We start from the raw sequence: 21,293 nt of genomic DNA on the forward strand, positions 1-21,293 counted from the left end.
AAAGGCTAAAATGTTGTGCATGAAAATTAAAATATAATTAAATAATAAAGGTAAAGGGTTTTGCGCATGATTGCACAATCAAAGCCCTAAATTGGGGAAAAACTCTTTATTAGCAATTTAGATTTCATTTCTTGAGAATCGGGTTTTGGAGGAGCAATTTCAAAGAAGAAGGGTTTTAGAAAAAGGGAATTGTTTTGTGTGCTCTGTGTGTTTGTCATCTTAGCATTAGATCCAGGTAGGATCTTGTGGGTTTATTTGTACAATGGTTTTCTATTCTTTGAATTCTTGTTTTCTTTGTGTTTGGATAAATCTATATTTCGAGTTGAAACCCTTGTGGTAAATTTTATTTTTTCTTCATTTCGAGATTATCTGTATATGAGGATTGAGTATTAAAAGCCTTCATTTGATTAAATTAGGTGATTCATAATGGATTTGTTAAAATCAGGATGTGGATTTTGAAAAGATAACCAATTTTGTTTTATAGATTTTGACTATTTGGTTTAGATTTCTCTACTAGGTTTATATTGGAAAATACACACACACACACACACACACACACACACACACACACACACAGTAATTTGTAATTACTATGTAATTACATTATTAAATATTTTTAAAAAAGAAGTGGGGACACTTTTTTTTTATTTAAAATAAAATTAAAAAATTATTATGGTGGGTGGGGGCCACCACCTCCCCATCCATCTTTCCTCCTCACTTCCCCATCTTTTTTCCCAACAGTGCAAAGGGACTAATGTAGCAGTCCTGCTATGATAATAGTAGGTACTGCCAACGTAGGACCTGTTGCGACCGTAGCAAGGACTGCTATGACGACCTTTGTATAAGCAAGTCAACGAGCCTTTAAAAGTGCTTGACATTATTTTTAAATTATTATTATTATTATTATTGAATTTATATTAAATTTTAAAATTAACATAGTAAATGTTATTTAATAAACTTAAATAAATTGTTATTAGATTATTATTTAATGATTATGATTATTAATAAACTCATATTATTTTTATTAATAATTTGATAATAATTATTTAAATAAATTAATAGTTATTATTTAATTTGTTTTATAGTATTTAATAAAGAGAACAGTTTTGTGAATTAGTGGTAATAAGGCGATCGAATTTAAAAAGTAAATATTGGTTAAGTTGTAAGGGGGATTTATAAACTTTATCAAAGTCAAAACTTACTACAAAATGAAAACTTGAACCTTATTGTTAACTCAAACTACGTGTTTTCAAAACCAAACAAAAACTAGATGAAACTACACTATTAGTTGTATGTTTTCTTGTGTGTTGGGTTTGGGGTTGACTTAATTCTTTGACCAAATCAGGATGTTTACCAAAGGCTTGGGGGTTTGTTCTGTGATGTCATGATGATGTTTTATATACAATATTTTATACCCAACTTGGTGATGTGTCACATGTTTCTATAATGAGTTTGATCTATTGGTGGTTATTGCTTTCCAGTGTTCTTGTGTGGAACTGAGGTGAATGGTGTGACTTTTCTGATATAACCTTTGAGTCTTGGATCAATTATCTTTAGATTGCTTCCCAGTTGCTTATGTAGGACTGAGGTGATTATGAGTTATTATTTTTAGGTGATATCATGGGATGTCATGGTTTTGTATGTGTGTACTTGATTTTGGATCAATCCTGTTGTGATGATCGTATTGGTGAAACCTACGATTTTTGATCAATGATATTTTGGTACTTTCTAGTTGCTTTTTCAAGAGCTAAGGTGTGTGTTGTGGTCATATGAGACCTTTTACTTTTATTGAGCTTAGGGTAGGTTATTTGTGTGTGATGTTGGGAAGTGGCTTGCAACGGAGGTTGGGGCCCTAAAGAGTTTGCATGGGTAACCCATTGTAGGTTATTTTAGTAAGTGATAAAATTTCATTAAATGAGAGTAAAATGAATTAATAAGAGTCATTTTTTTCCTCGCCCATGCCTCTAGTGCTAGTACAGGCTAGGATGGTAGTAGAGAGGGTGCTTGGTTGCAACCTTGCTTCATTAGTATGCCTTGTTAGAATGAAAGGATATTAGTACCGCATAGAGTCTCTAGGGGGTTAGAATCTAGTTAGGTTTCCTGGGTAACCTTAGAGTTGGCTCATGCGATGACACTTTCTCACTTACATAGTAGATTTCCTATGTGTCATTGTTGCCTCTTGGTTTAGATGTCTTTTTGTGTCTTGGTATTTTTGAGATTGCTTTTAGGTTTTCCTTGGCCTAGATGTTGGATTTGACTTTTGAGTTTGTTATCCTATTTGAGACTTGAGACTATCTCCTTAGCATGGTGTGAGTGGACCATTTAAGTTCCATGAAGTCAGGTGGTAGTTCTTTTTACTTTTACCATTGAGATCTGACAGTTCAATGTCATGGTTGGAGTTCTTGTTTTGTATTTCCTTTCATTCTATTCTTGTGTACTATGATGGATGGTCATACATATTGTATTGAATTTTAATTCATGGATCTTAAGAGATGATGTAATCTATTTTATGATGTATATTCTTTCAACCTTTCATACCCTATGACCTGTATAGTGGATGATTGTGCATTCTGATTATTGCCAAGTGGCATTCAAGATAATTGTATATTGTTTAAGTGGAATTTGTACTTATAGTTATTCTTTAATATAGATGTGTTATATATTGGTTTTAGTATTAATTAAACTTAAACGTGATTCAACGTCATGGGACCCTTGAGAATTGTAATATATTTTATGGTATGTGTTTATGTGTATGTTATTGCTTCTGCTATATTATATATGTTGTTGTTAAGTTATTATCTTTGAAAAAAATGGCAAATTTAGTGTTTCTTTTGGGTTCCATTTCAGGGCATTACAACCACCTTAGGGCCCTAACACCTATTGTAAGAAACTTCCCCTCTATGTTTGTAGATAACCTACCCTAATGCTTCGACCAAAGAAACCAAAAGAAAACACAAACATATCCATAAAAATATTTTACAAATCATTAGGCCATGAAAATAACCAAAACAAATGTTGGAGCATAATAAATAATATCACATCCTATACAAGGATCCAAACTATCCACCAATATTAGACATCACAATAACAACTACAAAATTCTCATAATCTCATATCTCAAATCAATGATTATCAATTGCATTAAGAACATCTCTCTCCAAATATGAAGCAAAGCATAACCATAAAGCCCATCATATAGAACATAGAACAATCATAGTAGAATAAGAAAGATGACAAAGTTAATTAAGACTCAATAAAATAGTGGTCACTATCTTTTGTGATTAGAGAAAATAATTATTAAAACTCAATGAAAAATATAACAAAACTTACCAATGCAACTAGAGCCATACTTGACCCAGTTGTGTCATCAAAACACTTCTAAATTTTTACAATATAACCTCAAAGAGAAAAAGATGTAAAATCATAAAATAAACTAAGTCTAAAAGACAAAATACATGTAGGGAAATACTCTTCCCAAATGGATGATATGCACTCACACAAAACACAACACACACAAAATATAGTTAATGAATTCAATTATGTCTCATGATGAGTTTACAATTTCACAAATGCTTCAATATTAAGTATCTTATTAGGTATAAGTCTGTCTTAACACTCATTTAAAAAATATATTGATACCTAGCTTTGCTCTTAAATCATTATAATCTTAGTTAACTATAATTTAAAACATAGTTATAAATTTGAGTAGATCATTCAAGTTAATTATTTAATAATTTAAAAATTGATTAATTTTTAAATAAATAAGATTTAATAACTTGAAGGAAAAAAATAAGCTTTATAACAATGAGTTTTTATGTATACTCTCTATGAAAAAAATTAGTAATAAAAAAGGGTATAATCTCATATAAAATGATACAGGTTTGTTGCTCCTTTCCTAGAAAATATTGGGAATGGTTATGCTAAAAGCTTAATTGGTCAACAATATTTTTTGTCAACTTTAGGAATTTTCTCAATAGTTGGTCCAAACATGGGAATTCCAAGGTCTACAGTAATTTATGGAAAATTTACCCATTGATACTTCTATGGGGAATATAGAAGGAGAGGGATAGATTAATTTTTGCAAATAAGAGCTTGGATTTAACCTCCTTTCTTAGTAAAGTGGAAGCATGTATTATAGAGGTAGAAAATAATAACCTTAGAAATTCTCATAAGCAAGAAGGTTATTTCTCTAACTGGGTGCAAAAATGCACAAAAATTGGTTTAAGATTATTAACCCACCTTTGATCTATTCAAAAAGAAAAATTGAGCTAGGGCAAATTGCAAATGGGAACCCCCTCGAATAGGTTGGATAAAACTTAATTTTGATGGAGTCTCAAGTGGTAATCTAGGGCCTGCTAGATTAGGATGTATTATACATTTTGACAAAGGTTCTTAGATTATTAAATGTGCCAAGCCCTTAGGGTACTCTCTAATAATCTAGCGGAATTAGAAGCTTTGGTCGAAGATCTAAAACTAATTTTGGAAATGGACATTAGAAAGTTAGGCATTGAAGGGGATTCACAAATTATTCTAAACACATTAAGGAAAATAAGTGCTCCTAATTAGATATTAAACTCTAAATTTGAATATGCATTAAAGATAATTGATCAATTTGAAGAAATTAGTATTAAACATATATATATTGATAAGGAAATAAAGAAGCATATACATTAGCCAAGAAAGGAGCAGATGAGATAAATCTCTTCTAATAAATAATTAAGTTATTCTAAATTATTTATAACCTTAAAAAAAAATCAAAGATACATTCATAAATATTATAAATATTATGCCATGATAAAAGGAATGACGACCAGGAGGGAATGGTGACTGTTGCGATGGAACTCAGGCATTGGCAATGACAGCTTCATGGTGCCTTGGCTTCGCAGAGATGGTAGAAGGTCAGGGAAATTATTTTTGTAGTTTTGAGCACAAGGGTGGATTGGTTTTGATGGCAGAGGGTTTGGAAGAATGGGCAATGGGATAATAAGATAGTCTTTTAATATTCCCAAAGCAACACATATTAATGACAGAGTGCCTCCATGATGGAATAGAAATCATAGGGGGAAGGATGGTCCTAGTTCTCAAAGGTTGGGGAGGAGGGGGAACGAGGCCTTTCTGCAATCTAATGGAAATCTATCGATCCCTTAACCCTTTGATTTCATGAAGATTGAGCACAAGTTTTGGCAACCAAAACAAGTTCACCAAGAGAATATGGCGGCAATGGGTATGTTATCTAAAGCTCATAACCAAAAAATATGTAGGGTTTCCACTCTCCCAGTAAAAAATCCTTCTTGGAGTGAATCTGTGAAATGTTTGCAATGTAGGGCTCTATTTTTAAAATGGCTAGGACCTTGGCCCTTTGTAAGGAAGATTTAGGAGTGGTTGAATGCTAACTAGGGAGAGAATATTATGCATAAACCCTTAGCTAATTTTTTTTTTTTTGGCTATTTGCCTGACACTAGAGGAAAAAAGGAGTATTTAAAATAGCAGTCTGCATATGTTAGATGGGAAAGGTTTTTATGTGTGCGATTGGATGTCAAATTTCAATCCAAAAGCTGAAAAGGTGAAAGAGGTCCTAATTTGGGTAAATTTAAAAAAATTGCCTTGGGAGTATAAGGATGAGGAAACCTTGAAGATGATTGGGGATAGTTTAGGAGTTTATATTAAAATTGAAGAATCTTTAGATAAGAACCGCCTATATCAGTATTCCCGAATCTTGGTGAGAATGCAAGATTCCTATTCGGCTCTGAATTGCATTGCCATTTGAACTCTGGAAGGGGAATTTTCAGTCAGTGTGGATGCTAATTATGCTAACCATGTTTCACTCTAGGAGGATATTAGAAAAGGGAAAATATAGGTGGAGAACTATTGCCTAGATTTGGTGAAGCTCATCGAGAAACAGAGAGAGATAATTCCCCCATGGTCCATTTCTTTCGAGGAGGAATTGATACGTGAAGAGAAAAATGTGGTAAACCCAATCATTGAATTAGTGAATGACCCAAGTGATGGTAGCTATAACTTGCATGAAGATGAGTGCTATGGGAATGTTTCCCCATCAACACAAGTGATGATTGACACCCCCTTCTCTCAGTTGTGTAATATCCAAGGGATTGGGCATGTTCCTACTCTTTAGGATCATATTATGTTTTCCAGGATACTTGTGATAAGTATTTGGGTGAAGGAAAATTTCAAGAGGTGGCTGAGAGAGAACTAAAGCCACAGGAGGAGGAGGGTATCAATCAGGTGGTGGGGGAGACTATATTTCTGGGAGGCAAGGATTGGATTGAGGAGGAGACTTTCAAAGATATCCAAATTTCTCTGATTTGAACTCTAGATTTTTTTTTGGATAGTGAGAAAGCACGAAGTAGAGATACATTGGCTTTTGAATTAGAGTTTTTTGGGGCTAAGGATTTTGGAATTGATGGGAGTGGGGTTATGGATTCGTTGGTTATGAAAGAGGAGCATTCAATTAGTATGACACCATCAATTATCAGTAAATTGAAGGTCTCTGAGAAGAAAAAAGGGGCCCTAAATTGGTGAGAGTCAAACTCACCATGGTTGGTAATGTAGTAGACCAGGCCAAATTACTGAGATCAGGAAGAGGATATACCTCTTCCTAGAAGCAATGAAGCTCCTTTCGTAGACTATCAGGGGCTGCAATGTCCCTGACAAATTGCACTTGATCAAACGTGTGGTTGATCAAGCAAATGCTGATGTGGTTTTTCTACAAGAAACAAAGTTAAGTGGTGATGGTAAGGTTTTTCTTTCCAAGAAACTCTATTCTTTGAAATGTCTGATGGTGGATGCTGATGGTGCATCTAGAGGTTTAGGGGTTTTTTGGAAAGAGGCTTTAGTTAGTGTCTCTTTGATTGAATCTGGCTCGTGTTGGCAATTAGTCTTGATATCTTCTTTTCATTTTCATCTGAGTTTTTTTGGCTTTTAATATATACGAGTCATGTCAACAGAACATGAAATTACAATTATGGTCTCTTTTATCAGAGAAATTGATACAGTGGAAAGATAGATTGGTGCTCCTTGGTGAAGATTTCAATGCAATTTTATCTCCGAGTGAGAAACTTGGGGGGTTCGATTAAATTGCACAGAAGCCATCAGGAGCCATCAGGAGTTTGCTGATTTGCGTTAAGGAATAATTTACATGGTTTACCATTTTAGAATGGAGATTTTACATGGACAAATTAGAGGAAAGGTTTCACTAATATTGCAGAGAAGATCGATCATTTTTTGTTGGGTGATGATTGGAGCAACATGGAATGATTGTGCCAAGCTAATATTTTGTCCCTTACAGGTTTTGATCACTTTCTATTTGTTTAAATGTCAGAAATGAGTCAATTCTAAAGTGTGCTTCTTTTAGATTTGAAAAGATGTGGATGCGAAAAGAAGGTTTTTTTTTAGTTTGGTTAAAGGTTGGTGGATTACGACTTCTAAATGCTAGGGATCTTTTGTTTTCAAGTTTTTCAAGAAATTGTAACATGTGAAGGAACAACTGAAGGTGTGGAACAGGGTAGTGCTCAAAAATATTTTTGATGAGAAGTTTAAGTTGGAGGAACAACTAATGGAAGTGAATGAGGTAGTGATGGTAGGGATTTTGGATAAGGCTTTATTTCAAAAAGAATTGCAACTAAAGAAAGATTATGAGGAAGTTTTATACAAGGAGGATTTTTTTTGGTGTTAGAAGTCTCGAGAAGTATGGCTCAAAGAGGGAGATCGTAATACTAAATATTTTCTTAATTCAATCAAGGAAAGAAGAACAATCAATTAGATTTTCTCTATCAAGAATGAGGATGGGGTGACTCTCATAGATCAAACTCAGATTAATGATGAAGTAGTCAGGTTTTTTAAGAATCTTATAGGAACTCCACATTATAATTCCATGGGGGAGGATTGTCTAGGATTGCTAGATGGTTTTCCTAAGCTGATTTCAGATGCCCAAAATAACATGTTATTTCGCCTGATCTCTTTGGAGGAAGTGAAATATGCTCTTTCTTGTTTGGGGAAGGATAAGTCACCTAGACTGGATGGGTTTCTAGCTCTTTTTTTAGGAAGCATGTGATTTTGTTGGGCAAGAGCTCTAGGAGGTGGTGGAGGAATTGAGAAGGAAGAAATTTGTGTTTAAAGACTTAAATAATACCTTCCTTGCACTCATACCAAAAAAGGGGGAAAGGGAGACCTTTAGTGATTTTAGGCCAATTGCTTCATGCAATACTGTTTACAAGGTGATTTCAAAGGTAATTGCAAATAGGCTTAAAATGGTGTTACCCATAATTATTTCCTCAGAATAGAGTGGTTTTGCTCCTAGGAAGTTAATCTTCGAGGGTGCCATTATAACCCATGAAGAAATACATTCTTTGAGAATGAATAAGGATGTTGGTCTGATGTTAAAACTATATATTTGTAAGGCTTGTGAAAATGTGAATAGGTCTTTTTTGATGACAGTTTTGGATTAGTTTGGCTTTAATAATTGCTGGTGCAAGTGGATTCTTTCTTGTATTGAGTCTCCCCATATTTCTATTTTAGTGCATGGTAGCTCTCAAGGTTTTTTTGATATGGAAAGGGGTATACGCCAAGGTGACCCCTTATCTCCCTTTCTTTTTATTATTCTTGCAGAATTACTAGGGAGAGCAATTTCTAATGCAAGAAGGGATGGAAGGTGGAATGGTCTGTAGGTTTCTTGGGGTGTTGATCTAGTAACACACCTACAGTTTGTTGATGATAACTTTCTGATGGGTGAAGCTAGTATTAGGGAGGCTCAATGTATTAAAAATGTGCTTGAGGAATATGGTAAAGTGAATGGGCAGTGTATTAATTGGAGAATTTTTTCTTTTTCTTTTTTAATACTGCAAGTAAGATTTAGGCCAAGATATGCCGAATTTTGGGCGTAAGACAGGGCTTGATACCTAATAAGTATTTAGGCATACCTTTGTTCCAAGGTAGGAATAGTGCTAATCTATGGAAATAACTAATTGATAGCTATATTAAGCATTTGGATGGCTAGAAAGGGAGGTGGTTTTCCTTTGCAGGAAGAATCTTGCTCCTTCAAACTGTTATTTCAGCTATCCCAACCTTCTCTATGAGTTGTTTGAAGATACTAATGGAGGTTCTTAGGTATATTGAACAGAGGATGAGGAAATTCTTGTAGAATGGGACCCAAACTGAAGAAAAAATCCCACTAGTAGCATGGGAATCTTTGTGTAAGTCAAAGAAACAAGGAAGAGCGGGCCTTAGAAGGTGGCAGGTTGTTAATAAGGCTTTGGGAGCCAAGCTAATATGGGAGATGTATGAGCATCTAAATCAATTATGGGTTAAAATACTACAAAAAATAATTTAGATTCTAGGGATCCATTGCAAATTTTGACAGTTAGGAATCCCCCCAAAGGCTCAACTATTTGAAATTTCATGCTAGAGTGTAGGCCTATTATTACTAAACATATTGCTTAGCACATTGGAAATGGGGAAAAAGCCTCATTTTGGCATGACTAAACAACTTTCTCCCAAATTAATTCAGTTGAAGTAAATGATCAACGTATGATGCGACTGGATTCTTGAGGTGGTGACAACATTTGGGGTCATCACTAGTGTCAGTCTTTATTGTTGGTTGCTGGATTCTTGTAGAGTTGATAGATGGGCGCGTGCGATGTGTGACTAGGAGATGGTTTTGTAGTACCCAAACTGGTATTTCAATTCTTTTTAGTGGTTGTATCATTAAAGTGGTAGTAGTTATTAAGTGGTGAATTTGGTTGGAAGATTTTGCATGTGTGGCGAGTGCTTTTATAGGTGGTTTGCAGGGTGGTTTTACACATAATGCGGTTTGGTTGAATTAGGGCTCTGGTTTTTTGCAGAACAGGAAGACATTGTCTGCAATGGAGGCCTCCTTTGTGATGGATTCAAACAAGGAGATGAAGGCTTTTAAAGGGCCAGTTAGCAAGGAAATAATTAACGACCTTTTGAAGATTAAGACATATACAATGGTAGAAGCGGTGTTGGGTGTGGTAGGTACACAGTTCTAGGAACGAGTGATAAAGCAACACTCTAATTTGGATGTCATTGCAATGGTGGTAGCATGGGGATTGGAGTTAAACAATCCCATAGAAGAGGTTGGATATGTGGCAAAAGCTTTGTTTGTAGAAGACATGCTAGGGGGTTTAGACTCCATTCTTGAGTGGTCTATACCAGGCATTGGCTCAGACTTTGCTGAGTGTTTTGAGGATGAGGATGAAGGTAGACGCTATGGCTACATTCCCTTCTTTCGGTGGAAAGTGCAGACAGATAAGCCTTCCCTATACAAGGCAGCAAAAGATGCATGGGGAAAGATGTGGGAGGAGCTTAATAGGGTGGAGGGAAGGGTGGCTCAACTGGCGAATAAATGGGCCACCTTTCCTCACCATAGGCATAGTCCTCAAGGTCGGCGTGTTGCCTTAGAAATGCAGGGATAGCTTTTTTTCACTGGATGATGATACCGATTCTGGAATGGTGGAAGTGGATGGTGATTAAGTTTTTTGGAGATGGAAGCTATGTATTTAGTTGGTGGATATGTTAGTAGCAGGGAGCTTAGGTTTGTGGTAGGGTGGGCAGTTTTTGTATGTATGACTATGAATTGTATTGCATTTGGGACTGGTAGTCGGTTGGGTGTTTTTAGCTACTAGGGGCTTCTTTTTTAATAATGTTTTGATGATATTCAAATTATTGTATGTAACTACTCTATCTTTTATTTAATATATTATACCATTACCGATAAAAGAAGAAGAAGAAGATACATTTATTAATTAGTTCAAAAATCTACTATTTAGCTACAAGAATACATTCAACAGTAACTCTTCCTAAATAAGTCACCAAATTAAGATATTAATCAAATATATGTCATACATCCCAAGATATAATTAATGATAGTACATTTTTTAATAAGGATACAAAAAAGATTAAAGATATAGTCATTTTTAAATCTTAAATATTATATGGTCTTGATTTCTTGTTAATATACCTTCTCTAATATTTAAGGGTGACCTTATACAATTAAATCTTTTGATTGGTTAATCTAACAATGATCTTGATCAAGAAGTAATGTTTATAGCCTATTTATGGAGATAGGAAATGGAACGAAATATGCAACAATAAAGGGATACCATAACCACATAAAAAATATATATACCAAAGTTACAAAGGTCACTATCAAATCAAGAATGCAATCTGGGAACTCTTAATAATGAAAATAGGAGAATGCCCCTAAGTAATTCATGAACTATGTAAATGGATTAAGAACTCCCTAATTAATCAGAGGAACCATGTAATTAATTATTTAAAATTTTTGGCTCAGGTATTTTACTGATAAAAAAATTGATACAAGTTTGAAACTTACATCAATGGAAAGATAATATAATTTTAAATATTTTATTATTATTACCAGCCCTAAAGAAAAGGTCATTTGAAGGGTGTAAACATTAAATATTCCTAACAATTTTATTCAAAATTGAAGGTTACTAGTTTTACGAAAGGACCATACCTTTTGTTAGAACCATTGGATCTTCATTAAAATCATATGAATTGTTTACAATAGACTTATTCACATTCTCACCGAAGTGATTTTCTTAATTATTGATTTTTAAAAAGTTATGAGTGATTGTTTGTCTATCTTTGATTGAAGCTCAAATTGGCCTAGTCTTGCTATTACAGTCAATATGTGACCATGTCCATAGACCATGTCCATACATATAAACCCATATAATTTTTCTATATGTTAAATAAAAGTCAAATTGGCATCTTAAAGTGTCTTTATATTTTTGAGAAGACATTTTCAATGAAACTTATAATAAAATTATATGTTTTCAAATCCTTGGCCTACATGTGAATAACTATGTTCATGATCTATACAACTATAGATTTTAACTAAATTTGGAAAAACTAGTAAAACCACAATTATAAATGCTAACACATATGATTTCTTTTAAATATTTTCTTGTAAGGTTTCCAAACAAACTTTCTTAGAATATATTTTATTTCATAAACACAGCTTACAAGGAAACCCTACTCATCTTCACAACTCGTAGAATATCAAAAGAATCTCATTCAAACTCAAATTCAAATTCATAATCAAGTAAGCACAAGTAAAACAATCTTGATAATAGAAAGTGCAAAGAAGGTTTGAATACCCAAGGACCTTTGTTAAAAAGAAGAAGAAGACCCAAAAGTAGACTTCACTCCTAAGCTTTGAAATAATTCTTTAACTTCAAATTTTAGTCACACAATTTGTAACATCTCTCCTAGAATCTTCAAATATAGATAAGGAAACACTTCCTTATATTCTCTTAGATGTTCAATCATCAAAGCACTCCATTTCTGATAGTTGCTTTTTGTCAATTTGAATCTTAAACCAAAGTGACACTTTTGACATGACTCAATGAGATCAAATAACGTATACAACCCCAAAATGGAAAAAATAATAATAAACCCCCCCCCTAATGCATGATTTGGCACTTTATATTTAGTGTGATTACAATGGGCCACTTGTCCAAATGAACCTAAGTGGACTTCTGATTTTGATGATTACAACAATAAATATGAACCTATATCAGACTCAACAAGATAAGACACAAGACCTCTCAAGGATCTAATTAATTACAAGTGCCAATAGGCCAAAATGAGACCAAATTCTAAAAGTACTATGTCTACTTAGAATTACTCTAAACTGATACCAGATTTGGAAAGTAGACAAAAAATCATGCACTCTCAAAAAAATAGCACATGAATATGTATCTAGATGAGCCCGAACTAAGCCTTAAAAGTTACAAAAATTAGGATATGTAATTTGCATAAAAATTTACAAACATAGGTCTCAAACATCCTGTACCAATGTGTAGATCATGGAATTCTACCCCAAAATGAAAAAACTTGCTCGAAAAAAGGAGTCCGTATGAGGTAGATATCACTGTTTGAAAATCACCTTTGTAATTATTTTTCCTAAATTGTCGCCGTCGCACCTTCAAAAATCAAATGACTCTAGATTTCACCTTAGATGTTTGATTTTGATGAAACAAAAGTCAATTTGGGGTTTTTTTGACCTTCTAAATGTGATACCAATATTTGATTTGCACTAGCAAGCTCTAGTCTTGACCTACGAAAAAAATTCTCTCCAATGGCTATGCAATGAAGCTCTGATGGCTCTGATACTTGTATGCACCCTAAAATGGTTGCCTAGACTATGGGCCCCATTATTTAATTTATCAATTATCAAATTTCTTGAATCAATGGTTTGCAATATTTTATTAAATCAGTTCAAATCAATTTCCTTGATCAAATTCAATTTGTTTTATTTCTAAGGTTGATCATTTTATCCTAAGTCTTATTTAATTAAAAGAACTTGCTCTCTTTTAATTAAATAAAATAAGTCCCCATTTAATTAAAAGAAAACCTCTTTTAATTAAATAGTTCATCCACATTTAATTAATTAAGAGAAAAACCTCTCTTCCAATTTAATTAAATATTTCCTATTTAATTAAAAGAACTTGCTCTTTTTTAATTAAATAAAATAAGTCTCCATTTAATTAAAAGAAAACCTCTCTTTTAATTAAATAATTCATCTACATTTAATTAATTAAGAGAAGAACCTCTCTTTTAATTTAATTAAATATTTCCTATTTGATTAAAAGAACTTGGTCCCTTTTAATTAAATAAAATATCCTACTTAAATCTCTTTTTGATGAAAAAGGAGTTAAAACAAATAAAAAATTAAATAAATCTTTTATCTACACTTAATATGGGACTTATCTTCATCCTCTCTCCACTTTCTTCTCAACCACTCCACTTTTCTCATTGGTGAATCTTTATTTCACATGGATCATTATTTCTCCACCCTTAATTAAATCTTTTTACTCTCAATCTAGATCGTCCAATCTTCTTTATAAGGGAGAGCCCTCTCCTCATTTTGGAGACACCCATTATTATGCTATTGTTATGTTGCAGGTTTGGAGAGTGATTTTTGAAGGAGTTTTGAATATTAAAGCTTTTGTGGAGAACTTCTATCTTCTTGTCTCATTCTCTCTTGCATGCATGGCTTCCATCGTCATGATCCATACTTTGATTTTCATGTTAGCTTAGATCTTGCATTGATAGACTAGACCTTGCTTTCATAGATTAGATCTGCATTGTTATTTCTTTTCATAGATTAGATTTCATTTCTTGCATTGTTATCATTTAGATTAGTTTTTCATTTCCATTTGCATGCATATTAGATCATTGAATCTCTTGTTTTGTGGTGTACTTGCATGGGCACAAATTAGGTCATACTAAGGGCCTCCATTACAAACCTCGTGCACTCCATGAATAGAGAGCTATGAGTCACCATTCAAGACCTCATTTTTGAAATTTTTTGAATACAATGACTCATAGAAGTGTGCCCACATTTTAGACATACAATACAATGTAAGAATTTAGTATAGCTTTGATACCATGTAAGAATTTGCCTAAGGCAATAATTCAATACCAAGATCAAGATGCTTAGTAGATAGCACAAGAGAGACAAATGATGATTAAATAAAAATGGATATCAAATGATTGGATATTAGATGAATACACACTAGAAGTGCCTGTATATAAAAGGCAACTAGAATGACTAGGAGTCAGCAAAGAGATAATGATTACAACTCAACACATGTCCACCAAGAGTGGATTATCCTCCATTGAGCACATGAGTTTGTGCGATGATGAGAGGATAAATTTACATAGGTGTATCTCATAAAGAGATGTTGTAGACACCATGTGCTCAAATAAGTTGCTAACTCCCATGTTTTCAACAAGACAACTCATATGACTATGCATATTCCTAAGTGTCTACATGATAACTAATATAAAAATGCATTATCCTAATTAAACTTAAGTAAAATGTAATAATAATTAATTATTTAAACTAAAAATAAATAACATTTATAGCATATTAATAATTTATTTATGCTGATTATGTATTTCAACTATTCATTTAGATTTAATCTAAGTCCTCAATCTTATCTTTAGACTTTTTAACTGTGTCCCTTTAATAAATATACTTATTTACTTAGTCCATATATATATATTCTAGAAGGTTTAATTATTTAATCTTTATAATTAACTTGTAATTATCTTTTCACTAATCACAACAACAAAATACAACATCAATCCACCCAACTACAAGCACAGTAAAACAAGACCAACCTTGAATAGAAAAAGAAAAAGAAACATATATAAACATGTTCAAATTAGGGTTTTGAATTCAAATAATTTTGACAAAATTAGGGAAGACAATCAATTATGCTTGTCCAGTATTTTAGGACAATGATGGCTTTGGTTAGGATTTAGGCTTGAATGTTTTATCCCCTCTCTTACCATTGAGATAATGCGATTAGGCGCACTCATCCTCACAATTTAGGGAAGTCGATGCTCAGTGCCTACAAATTTGCATAAAAGTTGAGCATGTACCTATATGTAAATATATATAGCAGATAATGGTGGGGATCAATACATTGTGTAGATCTTAGAAGCAAGTACAACTTTGTCTCTCAACCACATCGAGCACTTCAAACTAAAATATAAAAACATACACACCAACCATACACATGTCAGTATGAAGTCAATAACAACATAAATATATATACAATCATTATATGCAAATAATCATTGTTATCTAATTAGCATGATATAATTCAAATTGTCATTCTACATTATCAATAAATATTAAAATAACATCAAATATCATCAAAGATCTACATACACATGAGAAGTGATCTAAAAGTAATTTGACATAATAAACTGAAATGGTAGAAAATAGGTGGGTATTACAACACCTCTCTCTATATTATATTTTATCGCTCTCTCTAATATAATTATAAGTAAATGTAAAATATATTTGCATAGAAATTTATTTCATATCACTTATTACTTATTTTGCACTAAACTTTCATATATAATAAGACCAATTATCTAGATAAAATAAATGAACCATAAACTTAGAAGAAATGTTTTTTTCTTTGGCGAAAAATTATATTTATATTAATAATAACTAGTTCAAAATAGCTCCTAGAGAAAAGAACTAGAAAATAAAAACTTTGGTCAATGCTTGATACAAAAAGATGTAGAAGAAGAAATACTACATCAAGAGAGAGTATCTATCAACACTAATGAATCTTGTCCTAGAGATTCCCAAATTGATAATATAGTGATTACAAAGAGCCCAAAACTCATATGAATACAATTCATTATTTGGTGCTAGAGACAAAACCAAGAGCCCATCCAAAAACTATCATAAAAATTATCGTCACTAATCTTCATCCAAAACTCTAATTGTGACCATGATATTAGAAAGCCATCTATTGCAAGTGCAATCCAAGACCCTGACTTGCATACAATATCTCAAAAGAACAAGTGAAATCCATAAAAGAAAAAAAATGTGAAATCATAAAGGAGCCACCATTTACTATCAAATAAAATATGAGAAGGACTCAACCTTATATTAAACATATTCTTTTGTCATAATATTAGCCAAGTTACGGAGATTTCACATGATAAAATATTTAAATTATTAACTTTTTATCTGTAAAAGGCATGGGCCATTTTTTATTAATTAATTTGAACCTATTTACAATCCAATTCACTAGGGCCACCAGTAGGAATGAGCTAGGAAGAGAAAACCTCTAATATGTTAGATAATCGAGGAGGAGGGGGATGAATCGATTATAACTAGTTATCCTACATGGATTAAAAATATTTTTCACTAATTAAATTACTTTAATATTTCATATCACTGACTCGGTAACCAAATCTAGCATCATAACTTAGACTGATATAAACTTTGCAATAAATTATCAACTTAATATATATTGAGTATCAAAGTTATCTTCCAACTTATACTGAGTTGCAACAATAAACATGAAACATGAAATAAAATTGCAACATCATAAGCATTTAGACAATTTGACACAAGTATTTAACATGAAAACCATGTAAGGGAAAAACCACCTGGGAACCAACAACCCAAAATTTTCACTCTTCTAAAGTGATCTCTATTAGGAGTCAACCTTGTTAAAGCCTACATACACATTGTTAACATGACTATGGTAGATGATTTTCACCAAAGATCATCTACACCTTGTTCATTCTTTGACACTTCTAAATAATGGCCTGCTCTAAAGGACGTATAAACATTCAATAGAATGTTACCATATAGGATTTCAAAATAATTTTAGGTTCACTTGGTTAAGATATTTTTTTGTTACAATGATTAGAGAGTAACAATGAAATGATTTATTAGGTTTAGCACTACCTTGCTTGTTCAGATCTTTGCTTCACTCAATCTCTATATTCTGATCCCTTACTGTCTGATTCACACACTCAACAAATCAAATTAGTACTTCCTTTTCTTGATCTTCACAATACTTCTCTGCTTGGTTCTCCTTATTTCTTCATCAACTTGATCATAAACAATCAACTCAGTCAACAACACTAAATATCATGTTCATCCTTTAAAAATAAAACTCGTGTCATTCCTCTAGAATCTTCCAGGTTTTGCCACTTAATCGCAATCATTAGACCTTTCGTGTTCAATAAATCTAGACACTTGAGAGTTATATTTTCACCTTGAACTTTGTGCTCCATTTCAATTTATTAATTCAAATGTTCTTTGAATTTATTTAATTGTTGATCTTGTAACAAAATTCATCCTTTTCTTCAAAAATTCTCAAACAATCTTTATTTTCATCAAATGTTGGCCCGAGATTAAATATTTTCTTAAATTGTTCTTCCTTTACGTGCTCGACTAACATTACATCTTGCTCATCAACACTAGACTCAATTAACACTAAAATTGCTAGGTTGACACTACACTTTTTTTAGGTGTTCAGTGACAATTGCAGTAGCTCAGTCAATACTATGTTCCTTCATTCACTGACCAAATTATCTTGCTTATACATGATTCCAACACTTAATCAAATCAAGTAAAATAATCAAACCAACATTATATTGTTAGAGTCTAACTCATTCAAGTGCCCATTGAATACCATACACTTATCAACTCTTACATCATCATACTTTATTCAAATCCTCTTCATTAATCAAATGATATGACACTCTATTGAATTAGTATAATGTCTACCCAAGTACGACTTGACATCAATGAAAATATAACAACTGATATGACTCTTTCACATACATTAACAACATTATCAGTTGGGACTAACATGATCTTACCACAAAATAAATAAATTTGTAGTCTCATTTCCAAATCTTTTATTTCCATGAATGAGTTAATGATGTGGACTTAAGTGTCCTCATTTACATGCTTATTTCATTTAGCATTACAAGAGTTTTTATGCTTAAAAACTACATTCCCCTTTACATTTATGAGGGGGAAATTAAGGAATTGTATAACTTCCTTAGTTACATTTAATAGCTCAAAATAAAACATATAGGAAACTATTTGGCTATCCATCTTAAAATCATGGATAAGCGTAAACAAAGAAGATCATTAGTCCTCGCATAGATCCTTCACAACTTTTCTTAATTTGTGTGTGTGCATGTGGTAAATTTCCCTTCATATATGAGCCTATTTAACCTACAAATGCTATATAAAATACATTTTCCCTTGTACTTCTTGTTAGAAACCATAACAAAGATTATTCATGTGAATTATCCTAGCATATAAGAGAGAGAAAATGTTTTCCTTTTATATTACATAACTGATTTTTCTATTGGGCCGAACATTATCCTAGTTGTTTAATATGTTTATTTCATGAGTTCCAATTACAATGGATGCCAATAAAAATACACCCTTCTATAGTAATAATGCTTCAAACTAGAAATGCATAAAGATTAAATATCTACCAAAGACCTTTGTTCCCTTCTTATCAATAAATAAAGAAAAAGATGAATACACATTTTTTACTAAAAAATAATTAAATAATTCACAAGGAAGTTTCTACCAATATTATACCAAATATTAGTTGTGTCTCCTCCATGAATACATGATAACAATAACTCTTTACATCCAATCACTCCTTTTTCACCATCTTTACAATATTTTAATAAGTTCCTCTTTTATGTAACACAAAGGGGAATATAAGATACATAGATATAATCAAAATGAAATACTCGATAGTAAATTGTAGCACACAAACATTCAACCTATGTTGAATATCAAAGTAATAAAGAGGAAAAAAAATCAAAGGGTTTGGTTAGAGAGCACCAAATTAAGGAAGCACTTGGGATTTTCAATGAATGAAGCATGCTCATTGTTATCTTAATATTGTTATGTAGAACACCCTAATTAATAGGATCTAGAATATAGGTAGGGTAGATGATGCTCTTGTTTTATTTGTTGAGATGATATAAGATAGAATTTTTCTTGATATTATTGTGTGTAGTACCCTAATCAATGGCCTCTACAAGGTGGGTAGGGAAGATGAAGTTGTAAGGTCAATACATGTAATAAAACATTATAGTTATTCTCCAAAAAAATTTATATGTGGGGTTCTAATTGATGATCTTTGCAAAGTATAAAGAATAGATGGAACTTCAAGGTTATAACATAAAATGCTAGGAGAGGGCCATTTTCTAGAAAACTCTCTATATTAAGGCATGATAGAGGGATTTTGCAATGCTAGAAAATAGAAAAGACTTATAATATGGTTTTACAAATGATGGAGTTTCATCATTTCCCCCCAAAAGTGACATTTTATGCAATTATTGATGGATTTTGCAAATATGGCAGGATTGCTTTCAAGACAAGTTCAAAAAGGTTTTATAGCCAAATATTTGGTGATTCCTACTACACAACAATCAGTGGCTTGCAAGCCCAAACTCATTTTTCCTTATATATATATGTATATATGCACACACACGCAAACATTGTAACACCCCGCCAACGAACTCAAAAGAAATTAACCTAATATGCCACTAAGTTTTCCAAACATTTTTTTTTTATAATAACCAAATAACAAAAATCCTTAATTTAAACATTATTAAAACCGAATAATAATAATAAAATTAATAATAATAATAATCAATAATAATTAATAATAATAATAATAAAATTATTAATAATATTTATCAATTTAATAAAATAACAATTACAAATTTTAATAATAATAAAAATATTCACATATGTATATGCATGTGTGCATATAGATACAGACACATATAATTTATCCCCTTGTTAAAACAAATAGCATTTGAATTATAATATATTGTCTGCTAAGGGGAAAACATGAGCTTATGTGTATGAAGCAATTTTTTCTCATATTTAACTGTAGATAGAGATTTTACAGAGATGTTATAATTTCATATTGTTGATTAACACTATCGTTCAATGAGATAAGTATGTGTATGCCTTTCTTCAGAATATCAATATGGCCATACATGGCACTTTATGTGCAAGTTGGAAACTATGATGCTTTAATGGTTAAAGGTTGCATAGATGTTTGAGTTTCTATTGTGTCATATTGTAACATGCATAAAATATAACAACAAGTAATGAATAGTTTTTGCAATACATAAATACAACATTACAAAAAGATATGAATGGAAAGCTACATTAAAATACTTAAACATGCCTTATTTTTTAAATTTATAATTATAGGAGATAGCAAGAACATTTAATATGTAGTTATTCTTCACGAAATTAAAGACACAATTATTTAAATTAAAAGTTCTTAGAATATGGTTACTTGTCAATTTTTGTTTTATCTTTTCATGAGTGCAATGAACACAAAGTTGGAATTAAAATTGTTGAGAGAAGGATTTATGAGATGGTTAAATATACTTTGAAGGATGAAGGTTTTAGATGCAAGCAAGTTACAAAGGAATGTATTGTTGCTGATTTTATTTTAGATTATAAGGAAAATATTTTCTAAAAGTATGCAAGGCATAGTCATAGGTCTCGACGATTGGATCAATAATTTAGGATGTGTGAGAACTTTATCTTAATTTTCTTTATCATATCAATGGTTGATTTTGTGGAAAATTGCAAATTGCAACCACAAAATGAGTTACAATATTAGCATTACAAATCCATCCAAGTTATTATTTTTATCAATATTACATATAAACATGTCCTTGATATTACAAAAGAAGAAAGGAAGATAATTAAAGAGTATTATTTTTATATGAGTGATGATAGATCTCATTCCTCCAAATATATGCAACATCATTTTGGGATTTTTCTTAGTTCTTTTAAGAAGAATATATTGCACTAGGTCATTTCATTTGGTTAGATAATTGCACATGTCAATTTGATATATGTTATTGGTTGAGTAAAATCCATG

The sequence above is a fragment of the Cupressus sempervirens genome, chromosome 3 (genome assembly GCF_028749045.1).
Source record: "Cupressus sempervirens isolate cs-2001-9-10 chromosome 3, ASM2874904v1, whole genome shotgun sequence".
NCBI lineage: Eukaryota > Viridiplantae > Streptophyta > Pinopsida > Cupressales > Cupressaceae > Cupressus > Cupressus sempervirens.